Source organism: Somniosus microcephalus, unplaced genomic scaffold (genome assembly GCF_052327205.1).
Source record: "Somniosus microcephalus isolate GS21.2 unplaced genomic scaffold, FLI_Smic_1.0 scaffold110, whole genome shotgun sequence".
NCBI lineage: Eukaryota > Metazoa > Chordata > Chondrichthyes > Squaliformes > Somniosidae > Somniosus > Somniosus microcephalus.
In genome coordinates, this window is record NW_028225297.1 from 628,775 (window position 1) to 655,645 (window position 26,871).

General features: G+C 46.5%; 11 non-coding genes across 11 annotated transcripts; all 11 read left to right on the forward strand.

Annotated features, from left to right (window-relative positions):
• The first annotated feature begins 535 nt into the window (after window positions 1-535).
• LOC147083002 (5S ribosomal RNA) lies at window positions 536-654 on the forward strand. Its single transcript, XR_015076220.1, has one exon. It is a non-coding gene; the product is annotated as a 5S ribosomal RNA (ribosomal RNA).
• A 2,424-nt stretch (window positions 655-3,078) lies between these two features.
• LOC147083003 (5S ribosomal RNA) lies at window positions 3,079-3,197 on the forward strand. Its single transcript, XR_015076063.1, has one exon. It is a non-coding gene; the product is annotated as a 5S ribosomal RNA (ribosomal RNA).
• A 2,421-nt stretch (window positions 3,198-5,618) lies between these two features.
• Window positions 5,619-5,737, forward strand: LOC147083004 (5S ribosomal RNA). Its single transcript, XR_015076064.1, has one exon. It is a non-coding gene; the product is annotated as a 5S ribosomal RNA (ribosomal RNA).
• Window positions 5,738-8,156: 2,419 nt separating this feature from the next.
• LOC147083005 (5S ribosomal RNA) lies at window positions 8,157-8,275 on the forward strand. The gene has a single exon (XR_015076154.1). It is a non-coding gene; the product is annotated as a 5S ribosomal RNA (ribosomal RNA).
• A 2,421-nt stretch (window positions 8,276-10,696) lies between these two features.
• Window positions 10,697-10,815, forward strand: LOC147083006 (5S ribosomal RNA). Its single transcript, XR_015076141.1, has one exon. It is a non-coding gene; the product is annotated as a 5S ribosomal RNA (ribosomal RNA).
• Window positions 10,816-13,242: 2,427 nt separating this feature from the next.
• LOC147083007 (5S ribosomal RNA) lies at window positions 13,243-13,361 on the forward strand. Its single transcript, XR_015076066.1, has one exon. It is a non-coding gene; the product is annotated as a 5S ribosomal RNA (ribosomal RNA).
• A 2,419-nt stretch (window positions 13,362-15,780) lies between these two features.
• On the forward strand, window positions 15,781-15,899 carry LOC147083008 (5S ribosomal RNA). The gene has a single exon (XR_015076142.1). It is a non-coding gene; the product is annotated as a 5S ribosomal RNA (ribosomal RNA).
• A 2,427-nt stretch (window positions 15,900-18,326) lies between these two features.
• On the forward strand, window positions 18,327-18,445 carry LOC147083009 (5S ribosomal RNA). Its single transcript, XR_015076067.1, has one exon. It is a non-coding gene; the product is annotated as a 5S ribosomal RNA (ribosomal RNA).
• A 2,421-nt stretch (window positions 18,446-20,866) lies between these two features.
• On the forward strand, window positions 20,867-20,985 carry LOC147083010 (5S ribosomal RNA). Its single transcript, XR_015076084.1, has one exon. It is a non-coding gene; the product is annotated as a 5S ribosomal RNA (ribosomal RNA).
• Window positions 20,986-23,402: 2,417 nt separating this feature from the next.
• LOC147083011 (5S ribosomal RNA) lies at window positions 23,403-23,521 on the forward strand. Its single transcript, XR_015076068.1, has one exon. It is a non-coding gene; the product is annotated as a 5S ribosomal RNA (ribosomal RNA).
• A 2,417-nt stretch (window positions 23,522-25,938) lies between these two features.
• On the forward strand, window positions 25,939-26,057 carry LOC147083012 (5S ribosomal RNA). Its single transcript, XR_015076069.1, has one exon. It is a non-coding gene; the product is annotated as a 5S ribosomal RNA (ribosomal RNA).
• Window positions 26,058-26,871: the final 814 nt, after the last annotated feature.

Here is a 26,871-nt window from a genome sequence, read left to right on the forward strand (position 1 = left end):
GTGTCTTTCTAAATGAAGATTTCTCCTGTCCCTCAGAACTTTTTCCAATAATTTTCCCACCACCGAGGTTAGGCTGACTGGCCTGTAATTATGCGGTCTATCCCTCTCTCCCTTTTGAAAGAACGGTAGCACGTTAGCAGTCCTCCAGTGGTCGGGCACCACACCTGTAGCCAGAGAGGATTGTAAAATGATGGTGAGAGCCTGTGCTATTTGGTGTCTTACTTCCCTTAAGAGTGTGGGATAGATTTGATGCGGGCCTGGGTATTTGTCCAGTTTGAAAGATGCTACAGCCCTTAAGACTTGGTGTTTGAGCATGTTTATTTGATGTAATATTTGAATAGAAGGCAATGAAGGGTTGGGCTTGTAGTTTGTTTGTGTGGGAGGCAGAGCAGCAAGAAGAGGTGGAGGGGGGGTGGGGGGTTGCGGGAGGAGTAAAATTTGTAAATGTAAATTGAGTGTTGAATACTTGTATGAATGCGTAGAAGAGAAAAAAATGGGCGACAGCTTTAAGTAAAGAGAAAGCCAGCCAGCATATGCCTACGGCCATACTAGTCTGAATGCGCCCGATCTCGTCTGATCTCGGAAGCGAAGCAGAGTCAGGCCTGGTTAGTACTTGGATGGGAGACCGCCTGGGAATACCAGGTGCAGTAGGCTTTTGCTGCCGCCACAGGCTGCTCAACGTTTTGCACACACACGCGCACACACTGCTCTTAATCAATCAACATCCTTTTTGCTGCTCTCTCTCTCTCTCTCTCTCTCTCTCGCTTTCCTTTGACCATTTCTTCGCTGCACATTCTCCTGCTGCTACACAAATGCAAGGGGCTCCAGACACAGGGCCGAAATAAGCAGAAGAAGAAAATAAGATAGCCAAAATACACACACTGGCGGAGGGCCACCAGGACACAGCAGCAGAGAGGAGAGACAAGGTGCATAGAAAACTCGGAGGGACAAACAGCAACAGAACAAAGAAGAATGTAGAAAGAGCAGCAGTTAAATTCAGGAAAAAAGCAAAGCCAACTAGCATGCTGTTGAAATGCATGTGTGTTAAAACGAGGAGTGTTACAAATAAGATTGACGAGTTGCAGGCGCAAGTTGCCACATGGGGTTATGCAATAGTAGCCATAACGGAGACCTGGCTTCAAAATGGGCGGAATTGGAAACTAAACAATCCTGGCTACAATGTAATAACATTTGTAGAAGTCGTGTGGGCAGATGTCACATGATCAGGCAGAATCATAGAAATTTACAGCACAGAAGGAGGCCATTCGGCCCATCTTGTCCGTGCCAGCCGACAAAGAGCAATCCACCCAAATCCCACTTTACAGCACTTGGTCCGTAGCCTTGTAGGTTACGGCAGTTCAAGTGCATATCCAAGTACTTTTTAAACGTGATGAGGGTTTCTGCCTCTACCACCCTTTCAGGCAGTGCATTCCAGACCCCCACCATTCACTGGGTGAAAAAATGTCTCCTCAAATTCCCTGTAAACCTCCTACCAATTACTTGAAATCTATTATTGACCCTTCTGCTAAGGGAAATAGGTCCTTCCTATCCACTCTATCTCGGCCCCTCATAATTTTACACACCTCAATTAGGTCTCGCCTCAGCCTCCTGTGTTCCAAAGAAAACAACCCCAGCCTATCCAATCTTTCCTCATAACTAAAATTCCCCAGCCCAGGCAACATCCTCGGAAATCTCCTCTGCACCTTCTCTAGTGCAATCGCATCCTTCTTGTAATGTGGTGACCAGAACTGCACGCGGCACTCTAGCTGCGGCCTAACTAGTGTTTTATACAGTTGAAGCATAACCTCCCCGCTCTTATATTCTACGCCTCGGCTAATAAAGGCAAGTATCCCGTATGCCTGCTTAACCACTTTATCTACCTGTCCTGCTACCTTCAGGGATCTGTGGACATGCACTCCAAGGTCCCGCTGATCCTCTGCATTTCTCAGTGTCCTACCATTTATTGTGTATTCCAACTGAATTCCATTTGCCACTGTTCTGCCCACTAGACGAGTCCATTGATATCTTCCTGCAGTCTACAGCATTCTGTTTCATTATTAACCACACGGCCAATTTTTGTATCATCTGCAAACTTCTTAATCATACTTCCTACATTCAAATCCAAATCATTGATATATACCAGAAAAAGCAAAGGGCCCAGTACTGAGTCGGTGCAGGCTCGATGGGCCGAAATGGCCTCTATCTGCACTGTGGGGTTTCTGTGATTCTGTGAGCCCTGCGGAACCCCACTGGAAACAGCCTTCCGGTCACAAAAACACCCTTCCGACCATTACCCTTTGTTTCCTGCCTCTGAGCCAATTTTGGATCCAACTTGCCACTTTGCCTTGGATCCCATGGGCTTTTACTTTCGTGACCAATCTGGCATGCGGGACCTTATCAAAAGCCTTGCTAAAATCCATATAGACTACATCAAAGGCACTACCCTCATCGACCCTCCTTGTTACCTCCTCGAAAAATTGAATTGCGTTAGTCAGACACGACCTTCCGTTAAGAAATCCATGCTGACTGTCCCTGATTAATCCGTGTCTTTCTAAATGAAGATTTCTCCTGTCCCTCAGAACTTTTTCCAATAATTTTCCCACCACCGAGGTTAGGCTGACTGGCCTGTAATTATGCGGTCTATCCCTCTCTCCCTTTTGAAAGAGCGGTAGCACGTTAGCAGTCCTCCAGTGGTCGGGCACCACACCTGTAGCCAGAGAGGATTGTAAAATGATGGTGAGAGCCTGTGCTATTTGGTGTCTTACTTCTCTTAAGAGTGTGGGATAGATTTGATGCGGGCCTGGGTATTTGTCCAGTTTGAAAGATGCTACAGCCCTTAAGACTTGGTGTTTGAGCATGTTTATTTGATGTAATATTTGAATAGAAGGCAATGAAGGGTTGGGCTTGTAGTTTGTTTGTGTGGGAGGCAGAGCAGCAAGAAGAGGTGGAGGGGGGGTGGGGGGTTGCGGGAGGAGTAAAATTTGTAAATGTAAATTGAGTGTTGAATACTTGTATGAATGCGTAGAAGAGAAAAAAATGGGCGACAGCTTTAAGTAAAGAGAAAGCCAGCTAGCATATGCCTACGGCCATACTAGTCTGAATGCGCCCGATCTCGTCTGATCTCGGAAGCTAAGCAGAGTCAGGCCTGGTTAGTACTTGGATGGGAGACTGCCTGGGAATACCAGGTGCAGTAGGCTTTTGCTGCCGCCACAGGCTGCTCAACGTTTTGCACACACACGCGCACACACTGCTCTTAATCAATCAACATCCTTTTTGCTGCTCTCTCTCTCTCTCTCTCTCTCTCGCTTTCCTTTGACCATTTCTTCGCTGCACATTCTCCTGCTGCTACACAAATGCAAGGGGCTCCAGACACAGGGCCGAAATAAGCAGAAGAAGAAAATAAGATAGCCAAAATACACACACTGGCGGAGGGCCACCAGGACACAGCAGCAGAGAGGAGAGACAAGGTGCATAGAAAACTCGGAGGGACAAACAGCAACAGAACAAAGAAGAATGTCGAAAGAGCAGCAGTTAAATTCAGGAAAAAAGCAAAGCCAACTAGCATGCTGTTGAAATGCATGTGTGTTAATGCGAGGAGCGTTACAAATAAGATTGACGAGTTGCAGGCGCAAGTTGCCACATGGGGTTATGCAATAGTAGCCATAACGGAGACCTGGCTTCAAAATGGGCGGAATTGGAAACTAAACAATCCTGGCTACAATGTAATAACATTTGTAGAAGTCGTGTGGGCAGATGTCACATGATCAGGCAGAATCATAGAAATTTACAGCACAGAAGGAGGCCATTCGGCCCATCTTGTCCGTGCCAGCCGACAAAGAGCAATCCACCCAAATCCCACTTTACAGCACTTGGTCCGTAGCCTTGTAGGTTACGGCAGTTCAAGTGCATATCCAAGTACTTTTTAAACGTGATGAGGGTTTCTGCCTCTACCACCCTTTCAGGCAGTGCATTCCAGACCCCCACCATTCACTGGGTGAAAAAATGTCTCCTCAAATTCCCTGTAAACCTCCTACCAATTACTTGAAATCTATTATTGACCCTTCTGCTAAGGGAAATAGGTCCTTCCTATCCACTCTATCTCGGCCCCTCATAATTTTACACACCTCAATTAGGTCTCACCTCAGCCTCCTGTGTTCCAAAGAAAACAACCCCAGCCTATCCAATCTTTCCTCATAACTAAAATTCCCCAGCCCAGGCAACATCCTCGGAAATCTCCTCTGCACCTTCTCTAGTGCAATCGCATCCTTCTTGTAATGTGGTGACCAGAACTGCACGCGGCACTCTAGCTGCGGCCTAACTAGTGTTTTATACAGTTGAAGCATAACCTCCCCGCTCTTATATTCTACGCCTCGGCTAATAAAGGCAAGTATCCCGTATGCCTGCTTAACCACTTTATCTACCTGTCCTGCTACCTTCAGGGATCTGTGGACATGCACTCCAAGGTCCCGCTGATCCTCTGCATTTCTCAGTGTCCTACCATTTATTGTGTATTCCAACTGAATTCCATTTGCCACTGTTCTGCCCACTAGACGAGTCCATTGATATCTTCCTGCAGTCTACAGCATTCTGTTTCATTATTAACCACACGGCCAATTTTTGTATCATCTGCAAACTTCTTAATCATACTTCCTACATTCAAATCCAAATCATTGATATATACCAGAAAAAGCAAAGGGCCCAGTACTGAGTCGGTGCAGGCTCGATGGGCCGAAATGGCCTCTATCTGCACTGTGGGGTTTCTGTGATTCTGTGAGCCCTGCGGAACCCCACTGGAAACAGCCTTCCGGTCACAAAAACACCCTTCGACCATTACCCTTTGTTTCCTGCCTCTGAGCCAATTTTGGATCCAACTTGCCACTTTGCCTTGGATCCCATGGGCTTTTACTTTCGTGACCAATCTGGCATGCGGGACCTTATCAAAAGCCTTGCTAAAATCCATATAGACTACATCAAAGGCACTACCCTCATCGACCCTCCTTGTTACCTCCTCGAAAAATTGAATTGCGTTAGTCAGACACGACCTTCCGTTAAGAAATCCATGCTGACTGTCCCTGATTAATCCGTGTCTTTCTAAATGAAGATTTCTCCTGTCCCTCAGAACTTTTTCCAATAATTTTCCCACCACCGAGGTTAGGCTGACTGGCCTGTAATTATGCGGTCTATCCCTCTCTCCCTTTTGAAAGAACGGTAGCACGTTAGCAGTCCTCCAGTGGTCGGGCACCACACCTGTAGCCAGAGAGGATTGTAAAATGATGGTGAGAGCCTGTGCTATTTGGTGTCTTACTTCTCTTAAGAGTGTGGGATAGATTTGATGCGGGCCTGGGTATTTGTCCAGTTTGAAAGATGCTACAGCCCTTAAGACTTGGTGTTTGAGCATGTTTATTTGATGTAATATTTGAATAGAAGGCAATGAAGGGTTGGGCTTGTAGTTTGTTTGTGTGGGAGGCAGAGCAGCAAGAAGAGGTGGAGGGGGGGTGGGGGGTTGCGGGAGGAGTAAAATTTGTAAATGTAAATTGAGTGTTGAATACTTGTATGAATGCGTAGAAGAGAAAAAAATGGGCGACAGCTTTAAGTAAAGAGAAAGCCAGCTAGCATATGCCTACGGCCATACTAGTCTGAATGCGCCCGATCTCGTCTGATCTCGGAAGCTAAGCAGAGTCAGGCCTGGTTAGTACTTGGATGGGAGACTGCCTGGGAATACCAGGTGCAGTAGGCTTTTGCTGCCGCCACAGGCTGCTCAACGTTTTGCACACACACGCGCACACACTGCTCTTAATCAATCAACATCCTTTTTGCTGCTCTCTCTCTCTCTCTCTCTCTCGCTTTCCTTTGACCATTTCTTCGCTGCACATTCTCCTGCTGCTACACAAATGCAAGGGGCTCCAGACACAGGGCCGAAATAAGCAGAAGAAGAAAATAAGATAGCCAAAATATACACACTGGCGGAGGGCCACCAGGACACAGCAGCAGAGAGGAGAGACAAGGTGCATAGAAAACTCGGAGGGACAAACAGCAACAGAACAAAGAAGAATGTAGAAAGAGCAGCAGTTAAATTCAGGAAAAAAGCAAAGCCAACTAGCATGCTGTTGAAATGCATGTGTGTTAATGCGAGGAGTGTTACAAATAAGATTGACGAGTTGCAGGCGCAAGTTGCCACATGGGGTTATGCAATAGTAGCCATAACGGAGACCTGGCTTCAAAATGGGCGGAATTGGAAACTAAACAATCCTGGCTACAATGTAATAACATTTGTAGAAGTCGTGTGGGCAGATGTCACATGATCAGGCAGAATCATAGAAATTTACAGCACAGAAGGAGGCCATTCGGCCCATCTTGTCCGTGCCAGCCGACAAAGAGCAATCCACCCAAATCCCACTTTACAGCACTTGGTCCGTAGCCTTGTAGGTTACGGCAGTTCAAGTGCATATCCAAGTACTTTTTAAACGTGATGAGGGTTTCTGCCTCTACCACCCTTTCAGGCAGTGCATTCCAGACCCCCACCATTCACTGGGTGAAAAAATGTCTCCTCAAATTCCCTGTAAACCTCCTACCAATTACTTGAAATCTATTATTGACCCTTCTGCTAAGGGAAATAGGTCCTTCCTATCCACTCTATCTCGGCCCCTCATAATTTTACACACCTCAATTAGGTCTCGCCTCAGCCTCCTGTGTTCCAAAGAAAACAACCCCAGCCTATCCAATCTTTCCTCATAACTAAAATTCCCCAGCCCAGGCAACATCCTCGGAAATCTCCTCTGCACCTTCTCTAGTGCAATCGCATCCTTCTTGTAATGTGGTGACCAGAACTGCACGCGGCACTCTAGCTGCGGCCTAACTAGTGTTTTATACAGTTGAAGCATAACCTCCCCGCTCTTATATTCTACGCCTCGGCTAATAAAGGCAAGTATCCCGTATGCCTGCTTAACCACTTTATCTACCTGTCCTGCTACCTTCAGGGATCTGTGGACATGCACTCCAAGGTCCCGCTGATCCTCTGCATTTCTCAGTGTCCTACCATTTATTGTGTATTCCAACTGAATTCCATTTGCCACTGTTCTGCCCACTAGACGAGTCCATTGATATCTTCCTGCAGTCTACAGCATTCTGTTTCATTATTAACCACACGGCCAATTTTTGTATCATCTGCAAACTTCTTAATCATACTTCCTACATTCAAATCCAAATCATTGATATATACCAGAAAAAGCAAAGGGCCCAGTACTGAGTCGGTGCAGGCTCGATGGGCCGAAATGGCCTCTATCTGCACTGTGGGGTTTCTGTGATTCTGTGAGCCCTGCGGAACCCCACTGGAAACAGCCTTCCGGTCACAAAAACACCCTTCGACCATTACCCTTTGTTTCCTGCCTCTGAGCCAATTTTGGATCCAACTTGCCACTTTGCCTTGGATCCCATGGGCTTTTACTTTCGTGACCAATCTGGCATGTGGGACCTTATCAAAAGCCTTGCTAAAATCCATATAGACTACATCAAAGGCACTACCCTCATCGACCCTCCTTGTTACCTCCTCGAAAAATTGAATTGCGTTAGTCAGACACGACCTTCCGTTAAGAAATCCATGCTGACTGTCCCTGATTAATCCGTGTCTTTCTAAATGAAGATTTCTCCTGTCCCTCAGAACTTTTTCCAATAATTTTCCCACCACCGAGGTTAGGCTGACTGGCCTGTAATTATGCGGTCTATCCCTCTCTCCCTTTTGAAAGAACGGTAGCACGTTAGCAGTCCTCCAGTGGTCGGGCACCACACCTGTAGCCAGAGAGGATTGTAAAATGATGGTGAGAGCCTGTGCTATTTGGTGTCTTACTTCCCTTAAGAGTGTGGGATAGATTTGATGCGGGCCTGGGTATTTGTCCAGTTTGAAAGATGCTACAGCCCTTAAGACTTGGTGTTTGAGCATGTTTATTTGATGTAATATTTGAATAGAAGGCAATGAAGGGTTGGGCTTGTAGTTTGTTTGTGTGGGAGGCAGAGCAGCAAGAAGAGGTGGAGGGGGGGTGGGGGGTTGCGGGAGGAGTAAAATTTGTAAATGTAAATTGAGTGTTGAATACTTGTATGAATGCGTAGAAGAGAAAAAAATGGGCGACAGCTTTAAGTAAAGAGAAAGCCAGCCAGCATATGCCTACGGCCATACTAGTCTGAATGCGCCCGATCTCGTCTGATCTCGGAAGCTAAGCAGAGTCAGGCCTGGTTAGTACTTGGATGGGAGACCGCCTGGGAATACCAGGTGCAGTAGGCTTTTGCTGCCGCCACAGGCTGCTCAACGTTTTGCACACACACGCGCACACACTGCTCTTAATCAATCAACATCCTTTTTGCTGCTCTCTCTCTCTCTCTCTCTCTCTCGCTTTCCTTTGACCATTTCTTCGCTGCACATTCTCCTGCTGCTACACAAATGCAAGGGGCTCCAGACACAGGGCCGAAATAAGCAGAAGAAGAAAATAAGATAGCCAAAATACACACACTGGCGGAGGGCCACCAGGACACAGCAGCAGAGAGGAGAGACAAGGTGCATAGAAAACTCGGAGGGACAAACAGCAACAGAACAAAGAAGAATGTCGAAAGAGCAGCAGTTAAATTCAGGAAAAAAGCAAAGCCAACTAGCATGCTGTTGAAATGCATGTGTGTTAATGCGAGGAGCGTTACAAATAAGATTGACGAGTTGCAGGCGCAAGTTGCCACATGGGGTTATGCAATAGTAGCCATAACGGAGACCTGGCTTCAAAATGGGCGGAATTGGAAACTAAACAATCCTGGCTACAATGTAATAACATTTGTAGAAGTCGTGTGGGCAGATGTCACATGATCAGGCAGAATCATAGAAATTTACAGCACAGAAGGAGGCCATTCGGCCCATCTTGTCCGTGCCAGCCGACAAAGAGCAATCCACCCAAATCCCACTTTACAGCACTTGGTCCGTAGCCTTGTAGGTTACGGCAGTTCAAGTGCATATCCAAGTACTTTTTAAACGTGATGAGGGTTTCTGCCTCTACCACCCTTTCAGGCAGTGCATTCCAGACCCCCACCATTCACTGGGTGAAAAAATGTCTCCTCAAATTCCCTGTAAACCTCCTACCAATTACTTGAAATCTATTATTGACCCTTCTGCTAAGGGAAATAGGTCCTTCCTATCCACTCTATCTCGGCCCCTCATAATTTTACACACCTCAATTAGGTCTCGCCTCAGCCTCCTGTGTTCCAAAGAAAACAACCCCAGCCTATCCAATCTTTCCTCATAACTAAAATTCCCCAGCCCAGGCAACATCCTCGGAAATCTCCTCTGCACCTTCTCTAGTGCAATCGCATCCTTCTTGTAATGTGGTGACCAGAACTGCACGCGGCACTCTAGCTGCGGCCTAACTAGTGTTTTATACAGTTGAAGCATAACCTCCCCGCTCTTATATTCTACGCCTCGGCTAATAAAGGCAAGTATCCCGTATGCCTGCTTAACCACTTTATCTACCTGTCCTGCTACCTTCAGGGATCTGTGGACATGCACTCCAAGGTCCCGCTGATCCTCTGCATTTCTCAGTGTCCTACCATTTATTGTGTATTCCAACTGAATTCCATTTGCCACTGTTCTGCCCACTAGACGAGTCCATTGATATCTTCCTGCAGTCTACAGCATTCTGTTTCATTATTAACCACACGGCCAATTTTTGTATCATCTGCAAACTTCTTAATCATACTTCCTACATTCAAATCCAAATCATTGATATATACCAGAAAAAGCAAAGGGCCCAGTACTGAGTCGGTGCAGGCTCGATGGGCCGAAATGGCCTCTATCTGCACTGTGGGGTTTCTGTGATTCTGTGAGCCCTGCGGAACCCCACTGGAAACAGCCTTCCGGTCACAAAAACACCCTTCGACCATTACCCTTTGTTTCCTGCCTCTGAGCCAATTTTGGATCCAACTTGCCACTTTGCCTTGGATCCCATGGGCTTTTACTTTCGTGACCAATCTGGCATGCGGGACCTTATCAAAAGCCTTGCTAAAATCCATATAGACTACATCAAAGGCACTACCCTCATCGACCCTCCTTGTTACCTCCTCGAAAAATTGAATTGCGTTAGTCAGACACGACCTTCCGTTAAGAAATCCATGCTGACTGTCCCTGATTAATCCGTGTCTTTCTAAATGAAGATTTCTCCTGTCCCTCAGAACTTTTTCCAATAATTTTCCCACCACCGAGGTTAGGCTGACTGGCCTGTAATTATGCGGTCTATCCCTCTCTCCCTTTTGAAAGAACGGTAGCACGTTAGCAGTCCTCCAGTGGTCGGGCACCACACCTGTAGCCAGAGAGGATTGTAAAATGATGGTGAGAGCCTGTGCTATTTGGTGTCTTACTTCTCTTAAGAGTGTGGGATAGATTTGATGCGGGCCTGGGTATTTGTCCAGTTTGAAAGATGCTACAGCCCTTAAGACTTGGTGTTTGAGCATGTTTATTTGATGTAATATTTGAATAGAAGGCAATGAAGGGTTGGGCTTGTAGTTTGTTTGTGTGGGAGGCAGAGCAGCAAGAAGAGGTGGAGGGGGGGTGGGGGGTTGCGGGAGGAGTAAAATTTGTAAATGTAAATTGAGTGTTGAATACTTGTATGAATGCGTAGAAGAGAAAAAAATGGGCGACAGCTTTAAGTAAAGAGAAAGCCAGCTAGCATATGCCTACGGCCATACTAGTCTGAATGCGCCCGATCTCGTCTGATCTCGGAAGCTAAGCAGAGTCAGGCCTGGTTAGTACTTGGATGGGAGACTGCCTGGGAATACCGGGTGCAGTAGGCTTTTGCTGCCGCCACAGGCTGCTCAACGTTTTGCACACACACGCGCACACACTGCTCTTAATCAATCAACATCCTTTTTGCTGCTCTCTCTCTCTCTCTCTCTCTCTCTCTCTCGCTTTCCTTTGACCATTTCTTCGCTGCACATTCTCCTGCTGCTACACAAATGCAAGGGGCTCCAGACACAGGGCCGAAATAAGCAGAAGAAGAAAATAAGATAGCCAAAATACACACACTGGCGGAGGGCCACCAGGACACAGCAGCAGAGAGGAGAGACAAGGTGCATAGAAAACTCGGAGGGACAAACAGCAACAGAACAAAGAAGAATGTCGAAAGAGCAGCAGTTAAATTCAGGAAAAAAGCAAAGCCAACTAGCATGCTGTTGAAATGCATGTGTGTTAATGCGAGGAGCGTTACAAATAAGATTGACGAGTTGCAGGCGCAAGTTGCCACATGGGGTTATGCAATAGTAGCTATAACGGAGACCTGGCTTCAAAATGGGCGGAATTGGAAACTAAACAATCCTGGCTACAATGTAATAACATTTGTAGAAGTCGTGTGGGCAGATGTCACATGATCAGGCAGAATCATAGAAATTTACAGCACAGAAGGAGGCCATTCGGCCCATCTTGTCCGTGCCAGCCGACAAAGAGCAATCCACCCAAATCCCACTTTACAGCACTTGGTCCGTAGCCTTGTAGGTTACGGCAGTTCAAGTGCATATCCAAGTACTTTTTAAACGTGATGAGGGTTTCTGCCTCTACCACCCTTTCAGGCAGTGCATTCCAGACCCCCACCATTCACTGGGTGAAAAAATGTCTCCTCAAATTCCCTGTAAACCTCCTACCAATTACTTGAAATCTTTTATTGACCCTTCTGCTAAGGGAAATAGGTCCTTCCTATCCACTCTATCTCGGCCCCTCATAATTTTACACACCTCAATTAGGTCTCGCCTCAGCCTCCTGTGTTCCAAAGAAAACAACCCCAGCCTATCCAATCTTTCCTCATAACTAAAATTCCCCAGCCCAGGCAACATCCTCGGAAATCTCCTCTGCACCTTCTCTAGTGCAATCGCATCCTTCTTGTAATGTGGTGACCAGAACTGCACGCGGCACTCTAGCTGCGGCCTAACTAGTGTTTTATACAGTTGAAGCATAACCTCCCCGCTCTTATATTCTACGCCTCGGCTAATAAAGGCAAGTATCCCGTATGCCTGCTTAACCACTTTATCTACCTGTCCTGCTACCTTCAGGGATCTGTGGACATGCACTCCAAGGTCCCGCTGATCCTCTGCATTTCTCAGTGTCCTACCATTTATTGTGTATTCCAACTGAATTCCATTTGCCACTGTTCTGCCCACTAGACGAGTCCATTGATATCTTCCTGCAGTCTACAGCATTCTGTTTCATTATTAACCACACGGACAATTTTTGTATCATCTGCAAACTTCTTAATCATACTTCCTACATTCAAATCCAAATCATTGATATATACCAGAAAAAGCAAAGGGCCCAGTACTGAGTCGGTGCAGGCTCGATGGGCCGAAATGGCCTCTATCTGCACTGTGGGGTTTCTGTGATTCTCTGAGCCCTGCGGAACCCCACTGGAAACAGCCTTCCGGTCACAAAAACACCCTTCGACCATTACCCTTTGTTTCCTGCCTCTGAGCCAATTTTGGATCCAACTTGCCACTTTGCCTTGGATCCCATGGGCTTTTACTTTCGTGACCAATCTGGCATGCGGGACCTTATCAAAAGCCTTGCTAAAATCCATATAGACTACATCAAAGGCACTACCCTCATCGACCCTCCTTGTTACCTCCTCGAAAAATTGAATTGCGTTAGTCAGACACGACCTTCCGTTAAGAAATCCATGCTGACTGTCCCTGATTAATCCGTGTCTTTCTAAATGAAGATTTCTCCTGTCCCTCAGAACTTTTTCCAATAATTTTCCCACCACCGAGGTTAGGCTGACTGGCCTGTAATTATGCGGTCTATCCCTCTCTCCCTTTTGAAAGAACGGTAGCACGTTAGCAGTCCTCCAGTGGTCGGGCACCACACCTGTAGCCAGAGAGGATTGTAAAATGATGGTGAGAGCCTGTGCTATTTGGTGTCTTACTTCTCTTAAGAGTGTGGGATAGATTTGATGCGGGCCTGGGTATTTGTCCAGTTTGAAAGATGCTACAGCCCTTAAGACTTGGTGTTTGAGCATGTTTATTTGATGTAATATTTGAATAGAAGGCAATGAAGGGTTGGGCTTGTAGTTTGTTTGTGTGGGAGGCAGAGCAGCAAGAAGAGGTGGAGGGGGGGTGGGGGGTTGCGGGAGGAGTAAAATTTGTAAATGTAAATTGAGTGTTGAATACTTGTATGAATGCGTAGAAGAGAAAAAAATGGGCGACAGCTTTAAGTAAAGAGAAAGCCAGCTAGCATATGCCTACGGCCATACTAGTCTGAATGCGCCCGATCTCGTCTGATCTCGGAAGCTAAGCAGAGTCAGGCCTGGTTAGTACTTGGATGGGAGACTGCCTGGGAATACCAGGTGCAGTAGGCTTTTGCTGCCGCCACAGGCTGCTCAACGTTTTGCACACACACGCGCACACACTGCTCTTAATCAATCAACATCCTTTTTGCTGCTCTCTCTCTCTCTCTCTCTCTCGCTTTCCTTTGACCATTTCTTCGCTGCACATTCTCCTGCTGCTACACAAATGCAAGGGGCTCCAGACACAGGGCCGAAATAAGCAGAAGAAGAAAATAAGATAGCCAAAATACACACACTGGCGGAGGGCCACCAGGACACAGCAGCAGAGAGGAGAGACAAGGTGCATAGAAAACTCGGAGGGACAAACAGCAACAGAACAAAGAAGAATGTAGAAAGAGCAGCAGTTAAATTCAGGAAAAAAGCAAAGCCAACTAGCATGCTGTTGAAATGCATGTGTGTTAATGCGAGGAGTGTTACAAATAAGATTGACGAGTTGCAGGCGCAAGTTGCCACATGGGGTTATGCAATAGTAGCCATAACGGAGACCTGGCTTCAAAATGGGCGGAATTGGAAACTAAACAATCCTGGCTACAATGTAATAACATTTGTAGAAGTCGTGTGGGCAGATGTCACATGATCAGGCAGAATCATAGAAATTTACAGCACAGAAGGAGGCCATTCGGCCCATCTTGTCCGTGCCAGCCGACAAAGAGCAATCCACCCAAATCCCACTTTACAGCACTTGGTCCGTAGCCTTGTAGGTTACGGCAGTTCAAGTGCATATCCAAGTACTTTTTAAACGTGATGAGGGTTTCTGCCTCTACCACCCTTTCAGGCAGTGCATTCCAGACCCCCACCATTCACTGGGTGAAAAAATGTCTCCTCAAATTCCCTGTAAACCTCCTACCAATTACTTGAAATCTATTATTGACCCTTCTGCTAAGGGAAATAGGTCCTTCCTATCCACTCTATCTCGGCCCCTCATAATTTTACACACCTCAATTAGGTCTCGCCTCAGCCTCCTGTGTTCCAAAGAAAACAACCCCAGCCTATCCAATCTTTCCTCATAACTAAAATTCCCCAGCCCAGGCAACATCCTCGGAAATCTCCTCTGCACCTTCTCTAGTGCAATCGCATCCTTCTTGTAATGTGGTGACCAGAACTGCACGCGGCACTCTAGCTGCGGCCTAACTAGTGTTTTATACAGTTGAAGCATAACCTCCCCGCTCTTATATTCTACGCCTCGGCTAATAAAGGCAAGTATCCCGTATGCCTGCTTAACCACTTTATCTACCTGTCCTGCTACCTTCAGGGATCTGTGGACATGCACTCCAAGGTCCCGCTGATCCTCTGCATTTCTCAGTGTCCTACCATTTATTGTGTATTCCAACTGAATTCCATTTGCCACTGTTCTGCCCACTAGACGAGTCCATTGATATCTTCCTGCAGTCTACAGCATTCTGTTTCATTATTAACCACACGGCCAATTTTTGTATCATCTGCAAACTTCTTAATCATACTTCCTACATTCAAATCCAAATCATTGATATATACCAGAAAAAGCAAAGGGCCCAGTACTGAGTCGGTGCAGGCTCGATGGGCCGAAATGGCCTCTATCTGCACTGTGGGGTTTCTGTGATTCTGTGAGCCCTGCGGAACCCCACTGGAAACAGCCTTCCGGTCACAAAAACACCCTTCGACCATTACCCTTTGTTTCCTGCCTCTGAGCCAATTTTGGATCCAACTTGCCACTTTGCCTTGGATCCCATGGGCTTTTACTTTCGTGACCAATCTGGCATGCGGGACCTTATCAAAAGCCTTGCTAAAATCCATATAGACTACATCAAAGGCACTACCCTCATCGACCCTCCTTGTTACCTCCTCGAAAAATTGAATTGCGTTAGTCAGACACGACCTTCCGTTAAGAAATCCATGCTGACTGTCCCTGATTAATCCGTGTCTTTCTAAATGAAGATTTCTCCTGTCCCTCAGAACTTTTTCCAATAATTTTCCCACCACCGAGGTTAGGCTGACTGGCCTGTAATTATGCGGTCTATCCCTCTCTCCCTTTTGAAAGAACGGTAGCACGTTAGCAGTCCTCCAGTGGTCGGGCACCACACCTGTAGCCAGAGAGGATTGTAAAATGATGGTGAGAGCCTGTGCTATTTGGTGTCTTACTTCTCTTAAGAGTGTGGGATAGATTTGATGCGGGCCTGGGTATTTGTCCAGTTTGAAAGATGCTACAGCCCTTAAGACTTGGTGTTTGAGCATGTTTATTTGATGTAATATTTGAATAGAAGGCAATGAAGGGTTGGGCTTGTAGTTTGTTTGTGTGGGAGGCAGAGCAGCAAGAAGAGGTGGAGGGGGGGTGGGGGGTTGCGGGAGGAGTAAAATTTGTAAATGTAAATTGAGTGTTGAATACTTGTATGAATGCGTAGAAGAGAAAAAAATGGGCGACAGCTTTAAGTAAAGAGAAAGCCAGCTAGCATATGCCTACGGCCATACTAGTCTGAATGCGCCCGATCTCGTCTGATCTCGGAAGCTAAGCAGAGTCAGGCCTGGTTAGTACTTGGATGGGAGACTGCCTGGGAATACCGGGTGCAGTAGGCTTTTGCTGCCGCCACAGGCTGCTCAACGTTTTGCACACACACGCGCACACACTGCTCTTAATCAATCAACATCCTTTTTGCTGCTCTCTCTCTCTCTCTCTCTCTCTCTCTCTCGCTTTCCTTTGACCATTTCTTCGCTGCACATTCTCCTGCTGCTACACAAATGCAAGGGGCTCCAGACACAGGGCCGAAATAAGCAGAAGAAGAAAATAAGATAGCCAAAATACACACACTGGCGGAGGGCCACCAGGACACAGCAGCAGAGAGGAGAGACAAGGTGCATAGAAAACTCGGAGGGACAAACAGCAACAGAACAAAGAAGAATGTCGAAAGAGCAGCAGTTAAATTCAGGAAAAAAGCAAAGCCAACTAGCATGCTGTTGAAATGCATGTGTGTTAATGCGAGGAGCGTTACAAATAAGATTGACGAGTTGCAGGCGCAAGTTGCCACATGGGGTTATGCAATAGTAGCTATAACGGAGACCTGGCTTCAAAATGGGCGGAATTGGAAACTAAACAATCCTGGCTACAATGTAATAACATTTGTAGAAGTCGTGTGGGCAGATGTCACATGATCAGGCAGAATCATAGAAATTTACAGCACAGAAGGAGGCCATTCGGCCCATCTTGTCCGTGCCAGCCGACAAAGAGCAATCCACCCAAATCCCACTTTACAGCACTTGGTCCGTAGCCTTGTAGGTTACGGCAGTTCAAGTGCATATCCAAGTACTTTTTAAACGTGATGAGGGTTTCTGCCTCTACCACCCTTTCAGGCAGTGCATTCCAGACCCCCACCATTCACTGGGTGAAAAAATGTCTCCTCAAATTCCCTGTAAACCTCCTACCAATTACTTGAAATCTTTTATTGACCCTTCTGCTAAGGGAAATAGGTCCTTCCTATCCACTCTATCTCGGCCCCTCATAATTTTACACACCTCAATTAGGTCTCGCCTCAGCCTCCTGTGTTCCAAAGAAAACAACCCCAGCCTATCCAATCTTTCCTCATAACTAAAATTCCCCAGCCCAGGCAACATCCTCGGAAATCTCCTCTGCACCTTCTCTAGTGCAATCGCATCCTTCTTGTAATGTGGTGACCAGAACTGCACGCGGCACTCTAGCTGCGGCCTAACTAGTGTTTTATACAGTTGAAGCATAACCTCCCCGCTCTTATATTCTACGCCTCGGCTAATAAAGGCAAGTATCCCGTATGCCTGCTTAACCACTTTATCTACCTGTCCTGCTACCTTCAGGGATCTGTGGACATGCACTCCAAGGTCCCGCTGATCCTCTGCATTTCTCAGTGTCCTACCATTTATTGTGTATTCCAACTGAATTCCATTTGCCACTGTTCTGCCCACTAGACGAGTCCATTGATATCTTCCTGCAGTCTACAGCATTCTGTTTCATTATTAACCACACGGCCAATTTTTGTATCATCTGCAAACTTCTTAATCATACTTCCTACATTCAAATCCAAATCATTGATATATACCAGAAAAAGCAAAGGGCCCAGTACTGAGTCGGTGCAGGCTCGATGGGCCGAAATGGCCTCTATCTGCACTGTGGGGTTTCTGTGATTCTCTGAGCCCTGCGGAACCCCACTGGAAACAGCCTTCCGGTCACAAAAACACCCTTCGACCATTACCCTTTGTTTCCTGCCTCTGAGCCAATTTTGGATCCAACTTGCCACTTTGCCTTGGATCCCATGGGCTTTTACTTTCGTGACCAATCTGGCATGCGGGACCTTATCAAAAGCCTTGCTAAAATCCATATAGACTACATCAAAGGCACTACCCTCATCGACCCTCCTTGTTACCTCCTCGAAAAATTGAATTGCGTTAGTCAGACACGACCTTCCGTTAAGAAATCCATGCTGACTGTCCCTGATTAATCCGTGTCTTTCTAAATGAAGATTTCTCCTGTCCCTCAGAACTTTTTCCAATAATTTTCCCACCACCGAGGTTAGGCTGACTGGCCTGTAATTATGCGGTCTATCCCTCTCTCCCTTTTGAAAGAACGGTAGCACGTTAGCAGTCCTCCAGTGGTCGGGCACCACACCTGTAGCCAGAGAGGATTGTAAAATGATGGTGAGAGCCTGTGCTATTTGGTGTCTTACTTCTCTTAAGAGTGTGGGATAGATTTGATGCGGGCCTGGGTATTTGTCCAGTTTGAAAGATGCTACAGCCCTTAAGACTTGGTGTTTGAGCATGTTTATTTGATGTAATATTTGAATAGAAGGCAATGAAGGGTTGGGCTTGTAGTTTGTTTGTGTGGGAGGCAGAGCAGCAAGAAGAGGTGGAGGGGGGGTGGGGGGTTGCGGGAGGAGTAAAATTTGTAAATGTAAATTGAGTGTTGAATACTTGTATGAATGCGTAGAAGAGAAAAAAATGGGCGACAGCTTTAAGTAAAGAGAAAGCCAGCTAGCATATGCCTACGGCCATACTAGTCTGAATGCGCCCGATCTCGTCTGATCTCGGAAGCTAAGCAGAGTCAGGCCTGGTTAGTACTTGGATGGGAGACTGCCTGGGAATACCAGGTGCAGTAGGCTTTTGCTGCCGCCACAGGCTGCTCAACGTTTTGCACACACACGCGCACACACTGCTCTTAATCAATCAACATCCTTTTTGCTGCTCTCTCTCTCTCTCTCTCTCTCTCGCTTTCCTTTGACCATTTCTTCGCTGCACATTCTCCTGCTGCTACACAAATGCAAGGGGCTCCAGACACAGGGCCGAAATAAGCAGAAGAAGAAAATAAGATAGCCAAAATACACACACTGGCGGAGGGCCACCAGGACACAGCAGCAGAGAGGAGAGACAAGGTGCATAGAAAACTCGGAGGGACAAACAGCAACAGAACAAAGAAGAATGTAGAAAGAGCAGCAGTTAAATTCAGGAAAAAAGCAAAGCCAACTAGCATGCTGTTGAAATGCATGTGTGTTAATGCGAGGAGTGTTACAAATAAGATTGACGAGTTGCAGGCGCAAGTTGCCACATGGGGTTATGCAATAGTAGCCATAACGGAGACCTGGCTTCAAAATGGGCGGAATTGGAAACTAAACAATCCTGGCTACAATGTAATAACATTTGTAGAAGTCGTGTGGGCAGATGTCACATGATCAGGCAGAATCATAGAAATTTACAGCACAGAAGGAGGCCATTCGGCCCATCTTGTCCGTGCCAGCCGACAAAGAGCAATCCACCCAAATCCCACTTTACAGCACTTGGTCCGTAGCCTTGTAGGTTACGGCAGTTCAAGTGCATATCCAAGTACTTTTTAAACGTGATGAGGGTTTCTGCCTCTACCACCCTTTCAGGCAGTGCATTCCAGACCCCCACCATTCACTGGGTGAAAAAATGTCTCCTCAAATTCCCTGTAAACCTCCTACCAATTACTTGAAATCTATTATTGACCCTTCTGCTAAGGGAAATAGGTCCTTCCTATCCACTCTATCTCGGCCCCTCATAATTTTACACACCTCAATTAGGTCTCGCCTCAGCCTCCTGTGTTCCAAAGAAAACAACCCCAGCCTATCCAATCTTTCCTCATAACTAAAATTCCCCAGCCCAGGCAACATCCTCGGAAATCTCCTCTGCACCTTCTCTAGTGCAATCGCATCCTTCTTGTAATGTGGTGACCAGAACTGCACGCGGCACTCTAGCTGCGGCCTAACTAGTGTTTTATACAGTTGAAGCATAACCTCCCCGCTCTTATATTCTACGCCTCGGCTAATAAAGGCAAGTATCCCGTATGCCTGCTTAACCACTTTATCTACCTGTCCTGCTACCTTCAGGGATCTGTGGACATGCACTCCAAGGTCCCGCTGATCCTCTGCATTTCTCAGTGTCCTACCATTTATTGTGTATTCCAACTGAATTCCATTTGCCACTGTTCTGCCCACTAGACGAGTCCATTGATATCTTCCTGCAGTCTACAGCATTCTGTTTCATTATTAACCACACGGCCAATTTTTGTATCATCTGCAAACTTCTTAATCATACTTCCTACATTCAAATCCAAATCATTGATATATACCAGAAAAAGCAAAGGGCCCAGTACTGAGTCGGTGCAGGCTCGATGGGCCGAAATGGCCTCTATCTGCACTGTGGGGTTTCTGTGATTCTGTGAGCCCTGCGGAACCCCACTGGAAACAGCCTTCCGGTCACAAAAACACCCTTCGACCATTACCCTTTGTTTCCTGCCTCTGAGCCAATTTTGGATCCAACTTGCCACTTTGCCTTGGATCCCATGGGCTTTTACTTTCGTGACCAATCTGGCATGCGGGACCTTATCAAAAGCCTTGCTAAAATCCATATAGACTACATCAAAGGCACTACCCTCATCGACCCTCCTTGTTACCTCCTCGAAAAATTGAATTGCGTTAGTCAGACACGACCTTCCGTTAAGAAATCCATGCTGACTGTCCCTGATTAATCCGTGTCTTTCTAAATGAAGATTTCTCCTGTCCCTCAGAACTTTTTCCAATAATTTTCCCACCACCGAGGTTAGGCTGACTGGCCTGTAATTATGCGGTCTATCCCTCTCTCCCTTTTGAAAGAACGGTAGCACGTTAGCAGTCCTCCAGTGGTCGGGCACCACACCTGTAGCCAGAGAGGATTGTAAAATGATGGTGAGAGCCTGTGCTATTTGGTGTCTTACTTCTCTTAAGAGTGTGGGATAGATTTGATGCGGGCCTGGGTATTTGTCCAGTTTGAAAGATGCTACAGCCCTTAAGACTTGGTGTTTGAGCATGTTTATTTGATGTAATATTTGAATAGAAGGCAATGAAGGGTTGGGCTTGTAGTTTGTTTGTGTGGGAGGCAGAGCAGCAAGAAGAGGTGGAGGGGGGGTGGGGGGTTGCGGGAGGAGTAAAATTTGTAAATGTAAATTGAGTGTTGAATACTTGTATGAATGCGTAGAAGAGAAAAAAATGGGCGACAGCTTTAAGTAAAGAGAAAGCCAGCTAGCATATGCCTACAGCCATACTAGTCTGAATGCGCCCGATCTCGTCTGATCTCGGAAGCTAAGCAGAGTCAGGCCTGGTTAGTACTTGGATGGGAGACTGCCTGGGAATACCAGGTGCAGTAGGCTTTTGCTGCCGCCACAGGCTGCTCAACGTTTTGCACACACACGCGCACACACTGCTCTTAATCAATCAACATCCTTTTTGCTGCTCTCTCTCTCTCTCTCTCTCGCTTTCCTTTGACCATTTCTTCGCTGCACATTCTCCTGCTGCTACACAAATGCAAGGGGCTCCAGACACAGGGCCGAAATAAGCAGAAGAAGAAAATAAGATAGCCAAAATACACACACTGGCGGAGGGCCACCAGGACACAGCAGCAGAGAGGAGAGACAAGGTGCATAGAAAACTCGGAGGGACAAACAGCAACAGAACAAAGAAGAATGTAGAAAGAGCAGCAGTTAAATTCAGGAAAAAAGCAAAGCCAACTAGCATGCTGTTGAAATGCATGTGTGTTAATGCGAGGAGTGTTACAAATAAGATTGACGAGTTGCAGGCGCAAGTTGCCACATGGGGTTATGCAATAGTAGCCATAACGGAGACCTGGCTTCAAAATGGGCGGAATTGGAAACTAAACAATCCTGGCTACAATGTAATAACATTTGTAGAAGTCGTGTGGGCAGATGTCACATGATCAGGCAGAATCATAGAAATTTACAGCACAGAAGGAGGCCATTCGGCCCATCTTGTCCGTGCCAGCCGACAAAGAGCAATCCACCCAAATCCCACTTTACAGCACTTGGTCCGTAGCCTTGTAGGTTACGGCAGTTCAAGTGCATATCCAAGTACTTTTTAAACGTGATGAGGGTTTCTGCCTCTACCACCCTTTCAGGCAGTGCATTCCAGACCCCCACCATTCACTGGGTGAAAAAATGTCTCCTCAAATTCCCTGTAAACCTCCTACCAATTACTTGAAATCTATTATTGACCCTTCTGCTAAGGGAAATAGGTCCTTCCTATCCACTCTATCTCGGCCCCTCATAATTTTACACACCTCAATTAGGTCTCACCTCAGCCTCCTGTGTTCCAAAGAAAACAACCCCAGCCTATCCAATCTTTCCTCATAACTAAAATTCCCCAGCCCAGGCAACATCCTCGGAAATCTCCTCTGCACCTTCTCTAGTGCAATCGCATCCTTCTTGTAATGTGGTGACCAGAACTGCACGCGGCACTCTAGCTGCGGCCTAACTAGTGTTTTATACAGTTGAAGCATAACCTCCCCGCTCTTATATTCTACGCCTCGGCTAATAAAGGCAAGTATCCCGTATGCCTGCTTAACCACTTTATCTACCTGTCCTGCTACCTTCAGGGATCTGTGGACATGCACTCCAAGGTCCCGCTGATCCTCTGCATTTCTCAGTGTCCTACCATTTATTGTGTATTCCAACTGAATTCCATTTGCCACTGTTCTGCCCACTAGACGAGTCCATTGATATCTTCCTGCAGTCTACAGCATTCTGTTTCATTATTAACCACACGGCCAATTTTTGTATCATCTGCAAACTTCTTAATCATACTTCCTACATTCAAATCCAAATCATTGATATATACCAGAAAAAGCAAAGGGTCCAGTACTGAGTCGGTGCAGGCTCGATGGGCCGAAATGGCCTCTATCTGCACTGTGGGGTTTCTGTGATTCTGTGAGCCCTGCGGAACCCCACTGGAAACAGCCTTCCGGTCACAAAAACACCCTTCGACCATTACCCTTTGTTTCCTGCCTCTGAGCCAATTTTGGATCCAACTTGCCACTTTGCCTTGGATCCCATGGGCTTTTACTTTCGTGACCAATCTGGCATGCGGGACCTTATCAAAAGCCTTGCTAAAATCCATATAGACTACATCAAAGGCACTACCCTCATCGACCCTCCTTGTTACCTCCTCGAAAAATTGAATTGCGTTAGTCAGACACGACCTTCCGTTAAGAAATCCATGCTGACTGTCCCTGATTAATCCGTGTCTTTCTAAATGAAGATTTCTCCTGTCCCTCAGAACTTTTTCCAATAATTTTCCCACCACCGAGGTTAGGCTGACTGGCCTGTAATTATGCGGTCTATCCCTCTCTCCCTTTTGAAAGAACGGTAGCACGTTAGCAGTCCTCCAGTGGTCGGGCACCACACCTGTAGCCAGAGAGGATTGTAAAATGATGGTGAGAGCCTGTGCTATTTGGTGTCTTACTTCTCTTAAGAGTGTGGGATAGATTTGATGCGGGCCTGGGTATTTGTCCAGTTTGAAAGATGCTACAGCCCTTAAGACTTGGTGTTTGAGCATGTTTATTTGATGTAATATTTGAATAGAAGGCAATGAAGGGTTGGGCTTGTAGTTTGTTTGTGTGGGAGGCAGAGCAGCAAGAAGAGGTGGAGGGGGGGTGGGGGGTTGCGGGAGGAGTAAAATTTGTAAATGTAAATTGAGTGTTGAATACTTGTATGAATGCGTAGAAGAGAAAAAAATGGGCGACAGCTTTAAGTAAAGAGAAAGCCAGCTAGCATATGCCTACGGCCATACTAGTCTGAATGCGCCCGATCTCGTCTGATCTCGGAAGCTAAGCAGAGTCAGGCCTGGTTAGTACTTGGATGGGAGACTGCCTGGGAATACCAGGTGCAGTAGGCTTTTGCTGCCGCCACAGGCTGCTCAACGTTTTGCACACACACGCGCACACACTGCTCTTAATCAATCAACATCCTTTTTGCTGCTCTCTCTCTCTCTCTCTCTCGCTTTCCTTTGACCATTTCTTCGCTGCACATTCTCCTGCTGCTACACAAATGCAAGGGGCTCCAGACACAGGGCCGAAATAAGCAGAAGAAGAAAATAAGATAGCCAAAATACACACACTGGCGGAGGGCCACCAGGACACAGCAGCAGAGAGGAGAGACAAGGTGCATAGAAAACTCGGAGGGACAAACAGCAACAGAACAAAGAAGAATGTAGAAAGAGCAGCAGTTAAATTCAGGAAAAAAGCAAAGCCAACTAGCATGCTGTTGAAATGCATGTGTGTTAATGCGAGGAGTGTTACAAATAAGATTGACGAGTTGCAGGCGCAAGTTGCCACATGGGGTTATGCAATAGTAGCCATAACGGAGACCTGGCTTCAAAATGGGCGGAATTGGAAACTAAACAATCCTGGCTACAATGTAATAACATTTGTAGAAGTCGTGTGGGCAGATGTCACATGATCAGGCAGAATCATAGAAATTTACAGCACAGAAGGAGGCCATTCGGCCCATCTTGTCCGTGCCAGCCGACAAAGAGCAATCCACCCAAATCCCACTTTACAGCACTTGGTCCGTAGCCTTGTAGGTTACGGCAGTTCAAGTGCATATCCAAGTACTTTTTAAACGTGATGAGGGTTTCTGCCTCTACCACCCTTTCAGGCAGTGCATTCCAGACCCCCACCATTCACTGGGTGAAAAAATGTCTCCTCAAATTCCCTGTAAACCTCCTACCAATTACTTGAAATCTATTATTGACCCTTCTGCTAAGGGAAATAGGTCCTTCCTATCCACTCTATCTCGGCCCCTCATAATTTTACACACCTCAATTAGGTCTCGCCTCAGCCTCCTGTGTTCCAAAGAAAACAACCCCAGCCTATCCAATCTTTCCTCATAACTAAAATTCCCCAGCCCAGGCAACATCCTCGGAAATCTCCTCTGCACCTTCTCTAGTGCAATCGCATCCTTCTTGTAATGTGGTGACCAGAACTGCACGCGGCACTCTAGCTGCGGCCTAACTAGTGTTTTATACAGTTGAAGCATAACCTCCCCGCTCTTATATTCTACGCCTCGGCTAATAAAGGCAAGTATCCCGTATGCCTGCTTAACCACTTTATCTACCTGTCCTGCTACCTTCAGGGATCTGTGGACATGCACTCCAAGGTCCCGCTGATCCTCTGCATTTCTCAGTGTCCTACCATTTATTGTGTATTCCAACTGAATTCCATTTGCCACTGTTCTGCCCACTAGACGAGTCCATTGATATCTTCCTGCAGTCTACAGCATTCTGTTTCATTATTAACCACACGGCCAATTTTTGTATCATCTGCAAACTTCTTAATCATACTTCCTACATTCAAATCCAAATCATTGATATATACCAGAAAAAGCAAAGGGCCCAGTACTGAGTCGGTGCAGGCTCGATGGGCCGAAATGGCCTCTATCTGCACTGTGGGGTTTCTGTGATTCTGTGAGCCCTGCGGAACCCCACTGGAAACAGCCTTCCGGTCACAAAAACACCCTTCGACCATTACCCTTTGTTTCCTGCCTCTGAGCCAATTTTGGATCCAACTTGCCACTTTGCCTTGGATCCCATGGGCTTTTACTTTCGTGACCAATCTGGCATGCGGGACCTTATCAAAAGCCTTGCTAAAATCCATATAGACTACATCAAAGGCACTACCCTCATCGACCCTCCTTGTTACCTCCTCGAAAAATTGAATTGCGTTAGTCAGACACGACCTTCCGTTAAGAAATCCATGCTGACTGTCCCTGATTAATCCGTGTCTTTCTAAATGAAGATTTCTCCTGTCCCTCAGAACTTTTTCCAATAATTTTCCCACCACCGAGGTTAGGCTGACTGGCCTGTAATTATGCGGTCTATCCCTCTCTCCCTTTTGAAAGAACGGTAGCACGTTAGCAGTCCTCCAGTGGTCGGGCACCACACCTGTAGCCAGAGAGGATTGTAAAATGATGGTGAGAGCCTGTGCTATTTGGTGTCTTACTTCTCTTAAGAGTGTGGGATAGATTTGATGCGGGCCTGGGTATTTGTCCAGTTTGAAAGATGCTACAGCCCTTAAGACTTGGTGTTTGAGCATGTTTATTTGATGTAATATTTGAATAGAAGGCAATGAAGGGTTGGGCTTGTAGTTTGTTTGTGTGGGAGGCAGAGCAGCAAGAAGAGGTGGAGGGGGGGTGGGGGGTTGCGGGAGGAGTAAAATTTGTAAATGTAAATTGAGTGTTGAATACTTGTATGAATGCGTAGAAGAGAAAAAAATGGGCGACAGCTTTAAGTAAAGAGAAAGCCAGCTAGCATATGCCTACGGCCATACTAGTCTGAATGCGCCCGATCTCGTCTGATCTCGGAAGCTAAGCAGAGTCAGGCCTGGTTAGTACTTGGATGGGAGACTGCCTGGGAATACCAGGTGCAGTAGGCTTTTGCTGCCGCCACAGGCTGCTCAACGTTTTGCACACACACGCGCACACACTGCTCTTAATCAATCAACATCCTTTTTGCTGCTCTCTCTCTCTCTCTCTCTCGCTTTCCTTTGACCATTTCTTCGCTGCACATTCTCCTGCTGCTACACAAATGCAAGGGGCTCCAGACACAGGGCCGAAATAAGCAGAAGAAGAAAATAAGATAGCCAAAATACACACACTGGCGGAGGGCCACCAGGACACAGCAGCAGAGAGGAGAGACAAGGTGCATAGAAAACTCGGAGGGACAAACAGCAACAGAACAAAGAAGAATGTAGAAAGAGCAGCAGTTAAATTCAGGAAAAAAGCAAAGCCAACTAGCATGCTGTTGAAATGCATGTGTGTTAATGCGAGGAGTGTTACAAATAAGATTGACGAGTTGCAGGCGCAAGTTGCCACATGGGGTTATGCAATAGTAGCCATAACGGAGACCTGGCTTCAAAATGGGCGGAATTGGAAACTAAACAATCCTGGCTACAATGTAATAACATTTGTAGAAGTCGTGTGGGCAGATGTCACATGATCAGGCAGAATCATAGAAATTTACAGCACAGAAGGAGGCCATTCGGCCCATCTTGTCCGTGCCAGCCGACAAAGAGCAATCCACCCAAATCCCACTTTACAGCACTTGGTCCGTAGCCTTGTAGGTTACGGCAGTTCAAGTGCATATCCAAGTACTTTTTAAACGTGATGAGGGTTTCTGCCTCTACCACCCTTTCAGGCAGTGCATTCCAGACCCCCACCATTCACTGGGTGAAAAAATGTCTCCTCAAA